Source organism: Bos mutus, chromosome 17, assembly GCF_027580195.1.
Source record: "Bos mutus isolate GX-2022 chromosome 17, NWIPB_WYAK_1.1, whole genome shotgun sequence".
Classification (NCBI taxonomy): domain Eukaryota; kingdom Metazoa; phylum Chordata; class Mammalia; order Artiodactyla; family Bovidae; genus Bos; species Bos mutus.
This window is the reverse complement of record NC_091633.1, coordinates 62838037-62850295: the sequence shown is the minus strand read 5'-3', so window position 1 is coordinate 62850295 and position 12259 is coordinate 62838037. Positions and strand designations below refer to the sequence as shown.

At 39.6% G+C, this 12259-nt stretch overlaps 1 long non-coding RNA gene across 2 annotated transcripts in view; it reads right to left on the bottom strand.

Annotated features, from left to right (window-relative positions):
• Window positions 1-869: 869 nt before the first annotated feature.
• LOC138991502 (uncharacterized) overlaps window positions 870-12259 on the bottom strand; it is a 35126-nt gene continuing 23736 nt past the window's right edge. For both annotated transcript variants that reach the window (XR_011467481.1, XR_011467482.1), the window contains exon 5: window positions 870-10161. This is a non-coding gene — a long non-coding RNA (uncharacterized lncRNA). The remainder of the gene's footprint in view (window positions 10162-12259) is intronic.

Sequence of the window (12259 nt, the reverse complement as noted above, 5' to 3'; positions counted from 1 at the left end):
GACAAGTCAACAAAGTTTCTTAAGTCCAAGGTGGAAACTGGTACACCATTGCTTGGGCCACATTCAACAAGGTGAGTGCCAATTAAAGGAGTGGGGATATGGACTCTACCTCTTTTTTTTAAATTAATTTATTTTTAATTGAAGCATAATTGCTTTACAGAATTTTGCTGTTTTCTGTCAAACCTCAACATGACTCAGCCATAGATATACATATATGCCCTCCCTTTTGAACCTCCCTCCCGTCTCCCACCCCACCCATCCCTCTAGGTTGATACAGAGCCCCTGTTTGAGTTTCCTGAGCCATACAGCAAATTCCCCCTGGCTATCTATTTTGCATATGGTGATGTAAGTTTCCATGTTACTCTCTGCATACATCTCACCCTCTCCTCCCCTCTCCCCATGACCACACATCTCTTCTCTATGTCTGTTTCTCCATTGTTGCCCTGTTAAATATATTCTTCAGTACCATTTTTCTAGATTCCATATATATGCATTAGAATATGGTATTTATCTTTCTCTTTCTGACTCACTTCTCTCTGTATAATAGGAATAAAACCACCATATGACCCAGAAATCCCACGCCTAGGCATATACCTGAGGAAACCAAAATTGGACTCTACCTCTTGATGAATAGAACTACAAAGCACATTGCTGAGAGCATAGATATGGGAAGTCCCCTACGTATAAACAAGTTATGTTCTGAGAGCACATTCTTAAGTCCAATTTGTTTGTAACTCCAACAAAGTTAGCCCAGGTACCCAACTAACACAACTGGCTATATAGTACTGTACTGTAATAAGTTTCTAATACTTTTCACACAAATAAAACATAAAAAACAAACACAAAAATAAACATTTTTAATCTCACAGTACAGCACCTTGAAAAGTACAGTAGTACGGAATAACCACTGGCATACAGGGGCTGGCATCGAGTGAAAAGGCAAGAAGATTTACTGACTGGAGGAGGGGGAGGAGGGGGAGGAGGGGGGAGATGGTAGAGCTGAAGGGCTGTCAGCAATCAGAGAGGGAGGGCAAGCTGCCACTTCGCTCATGCCCGACAATGGCCCAGGTTCTGGTTGCTTGTTGGATTCAATTCTATCTTCCCTCTTGCAAAACCGATCCAGTGATTTCTGGATAGGAGCATGCTGGCATCTGTGAAAGTCTGCACCTTGAAGGTTCGTACGTTCCGGCATAGAGGCGAGTAGGAACAACGGTACAGGGAGACTACTGTGAGTGACCTGCACCGCGGTGCTTGGCTTCACCAAAAAGTGTTTGAGTAGCTAATTCAATAAACATAAATGATCCTACTACCTTAGGGTTACTTAAATTAATCATGTGAATGAGACTGCGTTCTTCACTCCTATTAAATAATATTTCATAAACACACAATGCAGTGTTGAAATTTCAGGACAAAATATATATATATATATCTTTTGAATATATATATATATATTTTGAATATATATATATATACATGGTTAAATATATATATATTTACATGGTTCTTTAAACTCCCATTTCCTCAGACACTGGGACTTGAGCATTCCCCAGTAACATGTGGAGTTGTTTTATGCTTTCCTGAAGGCAGGGCAGAGGAAGCAGCATCATCGTCTGATATGATATGAATTTTGGTCCTAGAAATTTTTAAGTAGACAGACTCCTGGAAACTCACCCGGCCTCCTCCTGGATGCTGGTCCAACCATCTTTATCAACTAGAGATGGAAAGGATTAAAGAAAGTAGCTCCAGAAACACTTGATTGTACCAGGTAATGGGATCTCTGATTCTTCATCCTGGAGTTTATATCCTAAATGCTGTTTGAAAGCAGTATTTCGTTAAGTGCTCCGTGATAAGTAGTTTGTTCAGATTAAGCTTCTGAATTATTTTCATTCACATTCATGTGATGAGCAAGATAACACTGAAACTCAATTTTGAAGAATCTTTCTCTGTGCCATATAGCTTTATTCATCCTGTTTGTGCTGCACAGAGATGTTGAACTGATGATATAACAACACAAATGACTATTTACCTGCAATTTGAAAATGCTGTATTGCTTTTTGCTGCACAAAAATGTGAAATGTACTTTTCTAAGTAGACCGTCTCATATCCTTGTCCTTTTAAAAATCTCACTCTATGGAGCTTTTCGTTTGTTTGGTCAGTTGTTTTATAAGCTTATTCTTTATATCCTAATTTAGCATCTAATGAGAGTAGATTTAACAGTCAGATTTCTTTCAAGATATTCAGATGTAAGAAGATATGGTGTCCTTAATTTGATTTTTTTGATGGACACTGAATTATAAATCAGGAATGGAGAATAGCTGTTTACTGGGGTTTTAATTAGCATCTCACTCATCTCCTAGTTGTCTTAATAATTAAATGCTGTCTAATTTAATATAAGAGGTTTGCCAAACTGGCTGCTGATTTATGAATTTATAAATGTATTCAACTCTCACCTTTAATAGAGAACAACAAACTATATTTATTACATAGTAAAACTTTGATTCAGTTCAGTTCAGTTCAGTTCAGTCGCTCAGTCGTGTCCAACTCTTTGCAACCCCATGAACTGCAGCACGCCAGGCCTCCCTGTCCATCACCAACTCCCAGAGTTCACTCAGACTCATGTCCATCGAGTCAGTGATGCCACCCAGCCATCTTATCCTCCGTCGTCCCCTTCTCCTCCTGCCCCCAATCCCTCCCAGCATCAGAGTCTTTTCCAATGAGTCAACTCTTCGCATGAGGTGGCCAAAGTACTGGAGTTTCAGCTTCAGCATCATTCCCTCCAAAGAAATCCCAGGGCTGATCTCCTTCAGAATGGACTGGTTGGATCTCCTTGCAGTCCAAGGGACTCTCAAGAGTCTTCTCCAACACCACAGTTCAAAAGCATCAATTCTTTGGCGCTCAGCCTTCTTCACAGTGCAACTCTCACATCCATGCATGACCACAGGAAAAACCATAGCCTTGACTAGATGGACCTTTGCTGGCAAAGTAATGTCTCTGCCTTTGAATATGCTGTCTAGGTTGGTCATAACTTTCCTTCCAAGGAGTAAGCGTCTTTTAATCTCATGGCTGCAGTCACCATCTGCAGTGATTTTGGAGCCCAAAAAAAGAAAGTCTGACACTGTTTCCACAGTTTCCCCATCTATTTCCCATGAAGTGATGGGGCCGGATGCCATGGTCTTCGTTTTCTGAATGTGGAGCTTTAAGCCAACTTTTTCACTCTCCACTTTCACTTTCAAGAGGCTTTTTAGTTCCTCTTCACTTTCTGCCATAAGGGTAGTTACACCCTATCAGATATGAAATATTATATGGAAGAGACAATGAAAACTCAAATAGAAGACAAAACCCAGACTCAAGATTTAAATATTTATGAAGGGAAGTATCTATGATTCAGCTTTTAAAATACAGTTTAACTTTCCTTATCTACTTACATAGTCTATTTTCAGAAAAAAAAAAAGCAAGAAATTGATTTCAGAGTAATACTTTCCAAATAAATGTAGCACTGAAATTAATTTTTAATAGAAGAAACATGATTTTTCATCATTATAATTTTTTTTTAGAAAGAAGAGTCTCAGAATCAACTTGCGAATTTTCTAAGAACTGTGACTAATCTCCAACAAAAGTGGTGTGGGAAACTTCAGCTCAGCATAACCACTTGCTCTTTTTTCAAACTGGAAAGTGAGAGTGAAAATGTTAGTTGTTCAGTCCTGTCTGATTGTGACCCCATGGACTGTAGCCTGCCAGGCTCCTCTGTCCATGGGATTTCCCACACAAGAATACTGGAGTGGGTTGCCATTTCCTTCTCCAGGAGATCTTTGAAACCCAGGGACTGAACCCAGGTTTCTTGCGTTGCAGGTAGACCAAATTGGAAAATTGGCCTACTAAGTAGACCCAAGACTTTTGGAAGCTGTGGGGTTGGCGGGGGAGCACTGGAGAAAGGAAGAAAGAAGGCATTAGAAATGGTAATTTAATGTAAGTACAGATAACCACACAAAGGCATTAATTACTTCAGTTTACAGATAACGGAGTTCAGGCTTTTTTATCCTGTGGAGGGTTGTTTTTTTACTCTGCTTTGAAGGCAATAGAAATGATCAACTATAGTGATGAAAATAATGCCCACTCGAAATTTCAGCAGCCATCCCTCATTATTTAATTAAAACTCTTATTGATAGTATTTTATTTTATATGTAGCTTAAAAGTAATTGAGCTTCCCTGGTGGCTCAGATGGTAAAGAATCCGCCTGCCATGTGGGAAACCTGGGTTCTATCCCTGGGTTAGGAAGATCCCCTGGAGAAGGGAAAGGCTACCCACTCCAGTATTCTGGCCTGGAGAATTCCATGGACTGAATTGTCCATGGGGTTGCAAAGAGTCAGACACGACTGAGTAACTTTCACTAAAAGTAATTAGTATATTTATGATGATACTGTGAATTTTATTCTTGAAATTTAACTTTTGGTTTTTATGACATGACAGTCTTGCATGGTACACAACTTCAGGCTGACATACAATATGCAGATTTCTCTATGCTAAAGAAAAGCCAACTAAACAATCACAATGACTTTGAACTCTTCATCCCAAAGATGCATTGGGTGCATTTTTTATACATTGAAATAATAAATAATAGATTGGGTCTAAAAGTAATTTGTGTTTTTGCTGAGCCATTGACTCTCAAAATATCTGAGTTCTGAGTCTCTAAATCATTACATTGTGAATTTTAATCCTATCTCAATCTATCTGTGTGTAGGCAAAAGCAAGACTTTGGTAATTTGGTGTTTCTTTTAAAGTTTTTGTCTATTCTTCCTGTCTGCTAAAATAGTTTCCTTTTCATTCAGAACACATAAAAAGGAAGAAGAGGAGGTTAGAAATTATGTAACATTCTGCTCCATCCATTCCAGGTTGTCAACCACTCTAATTTATTAAAATATGGAGTTTTCATTCAAGAGAAGTAATTCCTTAACTTCTTTAAATTCTGTAAGAAAAAAAAAATTATAAAGGCACAGGCAGCCGTCTGCCCTGCCTCCTCATTCTGAGTGGGCCATTTTCTCAGCCAACAAGCTATCGTTCACTGCATTGACAAGATAGGCAGGCATTTTTTGAACTTTGCCAGATTGGAAAACTGGCAAGTATTCTTTTGTTTTCTGACACCATGATGGAAATGTACAGAAATGCTAATCACTCTAATTGTTTGTGTCTAAGATTTAAGTTCTTTGATATCACACTTCAGGTAAGAGATTCAGAATGTTATCAAAGAGTGAGTCTTCCATGACTCAGTGAATCCTTGATTCTTGGATCCAATACATGGGGTGTAGACCCCAAGTCTGGCCCTCACTCATGGTGTGATTTTTGACACCCTTAAGGTTCTGTCCGTACCCACTCATTTGAAAGTGATTATGTTGTATATCGTTCTGCTTTCTACGTGTCTGCGTATTATTTTGCAAACATACTGTCAGCCTTAGGTGGTTTATGTGATAAAGGACTGCATATCACAGTCACATCACAAATAAACACATATTTGTGTTTTCCAGTCTACAGATATGATCTGTGTGTTAGCTGATCTTGAAGCCAAGTGAAAGTTTTGCTCTTTCTCTATTAGAGAGAAAGGCTTGTAGAAAGGCTTTCAGCTCTTGAACCCACTGTACATAAGTCCCAGCTCCTTTCTCTTCATTTCCAAGTAGACCCGCTGGATGTGTTTAATTTGGCATGGAAAGAAGGAAGATTGCTTAGGGCAGAGTTTCCAAAAATGTGTTCAGATGTTAATAGATTTTATTTTTAGGGTTCCATAGTCAAATGAGTTTGTGAAATGGAAGATTAAAATTAGTTAAAGCAGGTTTCTTTATGGAAAGACTGTTCTGGAAATGTAATATGCTAATGAGCGATTCTAAGTCCCTGAGAGAGTGAAGAAGTGTGTGGTTTCCCACCTCGTTGACCATCAAAACCATGATTTTGGAGAGCAGCTCACACAACCGTGACAAGTTTTCTGAAGAACACTTTCATTTTGTGAAACCCTGATCTAGGAAACAACGCAAGGAAGACAATTAAGTAAATATGTGTAGCAAGCAAAGGAGAGCTCAAAGACGGCAAGAGTGATACTTGGAATCAAGAGACAGTATCAGTCAGGATACCTAGGTTATTGTACATCCGTGACAAAAAACGAAACAAAACCCAATGTATTATTGATTAAGAACAGAGAGAGTGTGTTTTTCATTTATGCCTACTGTCCGTCACATGACAGCTGAAGGCACCCCTCCACACAGGCAGCAACCCAGACACGCAGGTGGAAGGGCTTCCGCAGATCTAGAATGTCCCAGATCGAATGGAAGAGGAAGGGACACGGGAGAATCACATGTGCACTCTCTTAGGAGTTTCCACTCAGAAGTTGTGCTCTCACAACTTCTGCTCATATTCCATTGGCCAAAGCACATTACATACCTAAGTCAAAGGACATGTGGATGCACAGTGTTATCACACTTCTAAGAGAGGAAAATCAGAACATTCATGTGTCACAGAGACTGAGGACATCTGCCTACCCCAGGGTCATGCAGCTTTCCCACATCCAGGGACTTGTCATCACAGGTGTGTAAAGGCCAGGGCCCTCACCCCAACTCAGGATAATTCTGGGGAGCAATCCCAGCTTCACAGGCTTTCCGAGGGGTTGACAGAGGCCATTATTAAGACCCCATCTTGGCCCCCCACCATGCCCAAACCCTCCCTCTGCCCAGTCCTGCATCCTTCCCTTCCTTCCCAAAAGATGTTCCCAGGGACTTCCCTAGCAGTCCAGTGGTTACGGCTTTCCCTTCCAATGCAGGGACACGGGTTTGATTTCTGACTGGGGAGATCCCACATTCCTTGTGGCCAAAAACCAAAACCTAAAACAAAAATGATGTTGTAGCACATTCAATAAAGACTTTTAAAATGGTCCACATAAAAAAAAAAAAAATTCTTAAAAAAATAAAAGTGTTCCCAAAGGCGCTCCCTAAAGAGCCTCCTGCTGGGTAATCGCTATCTCAGAACCTGCTTTTTGGGGAATCCGGTCCACTACACTATACAACATAGGTCTTGGGATAATAGCAAAAATTGTTCTGTGTATTTTTAAACTTTAGGTAAATGGTATTGCATTATATTCTATAATTTGCTTTTTCCTCTTCAGATTATGTTTCTAAGGTGTATTCACATTGACTCACATAGCCCTAATCTATTTATTAAACAGATTTTTGGAAAATAACACATGTACTTGCTTATTCCCCTATAAATGAAAAATTTGGGTTTTTTTCTAATTTTTATAATTATAATTTTGCTGATATTCTTTGTATATATATACTTGTTCACATACATAAGAGCTTCATATATATAGATAATATGTATATATACACACATATATATGTATGTATGTATATATATATATAGCTTCCCAGGTGGCTCAGATAGTAAAGAAGCTGCTTGCAATTCAGAAGACCCCGGTTTGATCCCTAGGTTAGAAAGATCCCCTGGTGGAGGGCATGGCAACCCACTCCAGTCTTCTTGCCTGAAGAATTCCATGGGCAATGGAGCCTGGCGGGCTACATACAGTCCATGGGGTCCCAAAGAGTCAGACATAACTAAGCAGCTAACACACAAATACACATATGTGTGTGTGTGTATACGCATATATATGGATATATATACCAAAAGAAGAATTACAATAAAATAGAGCATGTGCCTTCTCAACGGTACTAGATGTTGTGTTTCCCTGAATAGTAATAGAGTGAACCTTAGATGGCCATTATTTTTCTGTAATCACCTATCTCTTTGCCATCCTGATCTTTCTCTAATTGAGCTTTATTTTTTTTCTCTCTTATTTTTTATTTTATTTTTTTAATTTTATTTTTAAACTTTACAATATTGTATTAGTTTTGCTTTAAAATGTACATTCCTGATATCATTCTTCGTCAGATATTTGACTTGAAATATCTTCTTCCAGTTTGTAACTTGCCTTTTAATTTCACCTTTTTTTTTTTTTTCATAAAAATGCCTCAAATTTGAATACAGTCAAATTTATTTATATTCTTTCCTTTATGACCTATGCATTATCTGTGTTATTTTGAAAAGTTCTTCCCGTGTCACGTCTGAAAAATATTCTGTATTTTTCTTGAAAGTGCTGTTGCTTTTGCTTTTTACATAGTGACCTGTTTATCCACATGGAATTTATTTCAGTTTTTACGTCGTGAATATACGTCTAGTTTCATATGGTCAATCAATTGTCCCAACATCATTGCTTCACAAATTGATATTCACAGTAATTTGTAATGCCATTTCTGTGTGTGTGTGTGTGTGTGTGGAAGGTGGGGACCCCTCTGTTCCATTTAGTCTGTTAGTCTGTCTATCCCTGGACTAACACCGTTCTGATTTCATCACTATGGTCTTAAAGCAAATCTTGATATCTGAAAAGTCTAGTCCCTTTCCTTTGCTCTTCTTTAAAATTACCTTTGCTATTCTCAGCCTTTTTCACCAAGTGAATTTTAGACTCAGCCTGCTAACTTTCACCAGAAAAAAATTCTCTGTTGGGATTTTTATGGGAATTGCATCACATTTTAATTCATTAATTTGGGGATAAATGATATGTTTATGATGTTGAGTATTTCCATTTATAAAAATTATGTACTTTGTGAATGGGATATCTTTAGAGAGATTCAGTTTACCATATGAAAGCTCAAGTCCCACTTTTTCAATACTGTGATACACGCAGAAGAGCATGGAAGTGAAAGAGCAAGCAATGCATATGCATTGCTGCCCTGTTTTCTCTTTCCATATAAATAGATTAAATTTGGCACAAATGTGATTTGAAATAAATGCAGTGCTTTCAGAATGATGGATTCCATAGTAAAGAAGCTAGGTAGCACCATGTGAAATTATCTAAAAGACTGAGAAATCCAACAAAAAAAAGTTATTAGATTCAAAAGAATTATGAAAAGTGAAAGTGAAGTTGCTCAGTCGTGTCCGACTCTTTGCGACCCCATGGACTGTAGCCCACCAGGCTCCTCCGTCCATGGGATGAAAAGGCCTTAAACATTAGGTGAGAAAGACAAAGCAAAAAGACTGGTCTTCCCTGCTAGAAGCCTTAAAGATTGGCAGACTGATATTCGTTCATTCATTAAACAAATATTCATTGAGTACCTACTATTTTCCAATGTTCTGACACTGGGGGAAGAATTTGTTGTTGTTCAAATGCTAAGTCCGATTCTTTGCAATCCCATAGACTGTAGCGCGCCAGGCTCCTCTGTCCTCCACTATCTCCCAGAATTTTCTCAAATTCATGTCCATTGAGTCAGTGATGCTGTCTAACCATCTCATCCTCTGCCTCCCCCTTCCCCTTTTGCCTTCAGTCTTTCCCAGCATTGGGGTTTTTTCCAATGAGTCAGCTTTTCGCATCAGGTGGCCTAAGTATTGGAGCTTCAGGGGAAAGAATAGGAAATCAAATAAAACTGCTGCCTTTTGTGAATCCACTTAGAGGAGGGATATCTTAAATGCTTATTTAGTACTAAGCACCTGAGGGCTTCCCTTATAGCTAGCTCAGTTGGTAAAGAATCTACCTGCAACGCAAGAGACCCTGGTTTGATTCCTGGGTCAGGAAGATCCCCTGGAGAAGGGATAGGCTACCCACTTCAGTATTCTTGCCTAGAGAATTCCATGGACTTGTATAGTCCAATGGGTCACAAAGAGTCAGATACAACTGAGTGGCTTTCACTTTTCAAGCACCCATTGTATAAAAATGATAACCATTCTTTCAGTACTTAAGGTGCTTATGAGACGATTAACCATTGTAAGATCACTAGAGCATTAATCAGTGCTATGTGGCATGGTCCAAATTATCAATGCAATTAGTATGAGAAGAAAGATAACTGCAGATTGATTGAAAGTCATAACAGGTTTTCTGAAGGAACTGGGTCTTGTGCTGGAATTTGAGGACAAGCAGGTCCTCATAAAATAAAGACATGTGATATGAGGACACAGGACTCCTCAACATTTCTCAGAAAGAGAATCATGCTGGATAAGAGAAGGTGAGTTTGGGCAAATCAGATGAGGCCAGATAAGGGAGGAGTTTGATCACCAGCAGAGAAGTTAAAAATGGCTGCAGGGACCAATTATAGACGATCGTCCTCTTCCTCCTCCTTCTTTTCCTTCTTCTTTTTTCTTAGATCAGGAAGCCAATATGATAAAAAAAAAAAAAGAGTCATTAGCCTAACATTGCTATGGAAAGTGAAGAGAGGAGTGATGTAGAAATAGCTCTCTGAGCCTGACACAGTCTGACAGCATCTGAGGCAGGGCACAGCATGGTCCCTACTTATGAAACGTACAGTCACGATGTGGGAGGCGAGACTGATACATTTAACACTCAATTAATAAACAGTCATAGCCCAGATGTTGGCTGGGAGCTTTTATCCCTTGGCTTGAACCCCCAAATCCAGACCAAGTTGGATGTCAAAACTGTTTTGCTTCTGCTTCTGTTCTCTACCCCTTGACAATCTACACCCAAAACCCATCCCGTCACTAATTTCCATCAACTATACTTGCTCTTTAAGCATTTGATGAGTTTATTTTAATTTCCTGAGCAACTGAGGATCATGGAGAACGATCACAGTGGACTATCCACAACCTTCTCTTCACTGCTAATGCCCCTTTCCTCCTGGTCTTCCCTGTCTGCCCCTCATTTCTCCTTTCCCGAATTGCTTGCTAGAGCCTCATATTCAGCACTCTTTTCATGTAGATCAATTCAATGCTCCCTCAATTCTTGCCCCAAAGTTTCGTACCCAAATAAATCAAAGTGCCAACAAACAAAAGGGAAGATAGCATTTCTATGTGTGTGTGTGTGTGTGTGTGTGTGTTAATTTCTCAGTTGTATCTGACTCTTTGTGACCCCATGGACTGTAGTCCACCAGACTCCTCTGTCCATGGGATTCTCCAGGCAAGAATACTGGAGTGGGTTGCCCCAACCCAGGGGTCAAACCTGGGTCTCCTGCATCACAGGTAGAATCTTTACCATTGGAGCCACCAAGGAAGCCCTAACATTTCTTGTGTTTTTGTGTTAGTCGCTCAGTCATGTCCGACTTCTTTGAAACCCCATGGACTGTAGCCCACTAGGCTCCTCTGTCCTTGGAATTCTCTAGGCAAGAATACTGGAGTGAGTAGCCATTCTCTTCTCCAGGGAATCTTCCTGACCCAGGAATCAAACCTGGGACTCCTGCATTGCAGGCAGATTCTTTACTATCTGAGTCACCAAATAAATAAGTAATAAGCCAAACCAACAATCCTCTGACACAGAAAACACCAGAGAGAACAAGGCAGAGAAATAAATATGTTTCAGACAGCATGGCAAAAGCTGGGTAAATAAGGGCTACAGTAATTCAGAGAAGGGAAAGATCAATCAAGAAGGGTTTTAATGGAGGAGATAGATCTTGAAGTGGACCTTGAAGAGAGACCTGAATTAGTACTGCAGAGAGAGGAGGCAAGAGGTCATTCAAGGTAAGGAAATAACTGTAAGAAAACCACAGAGGGAAGAAAGAGCCTGGCATCTGGAAGAAAGCAGCTCTCAACTGAGAATTTAGAAAAAAGATAAGGCTGACTGGGTGCTGGAAATGCTGGATTGTCAGACTCAAGGGTTTGGCCTCTTTCCAATAAAAATCAAGACACCCTAACAAATGCTTTTTGGAAGGCAGGCGATGAAGGAAACTTTGGGAGGGGGGACGTCTCAGAAACAAGAACCAGGGGTTCAAATACTATCAGAATTATTTTTGTGAGCTTTGCTTCTTTCTGGAGGTTGGCTTTAATTTCTTCTCTTGAAAATCAGCTTTCTCTACCCAGGGATTGTGGTGAATCAGCAAATTCCTGCCTTCCCATCCATGAAGAAAAGACTCTTACCTCTTGTTCCAGCTCCAGAAACCAAGAGAAGGATTCTATTTGGCTTGGCTTGAAATAATTACCCATGCCTAGTACCAGCCCTGTGGTCAGGAAGGTTAACTTGTGGAAGAAGATGGCAATTTCTAATGGAGGACATAACAAAGCATGGCCAGATGTGGCTGGCAGGCAGAAGTGGGGGAATAGGGAGTAAATATGGAGGATGAGGCACGGACATCACCACTGGGACAGTTTTGAGTGAAGAAGCAAATATAGTTTGTGTCTAAGGTTGAACTCACTGGCAAGTGTTACATAAAGAAAATTGATATTTTTTTTTTAGCCAGCATTGATTTAAAACCTACTAGTCTTGATTTTTTTATTAAACCTCTCTTGTTTT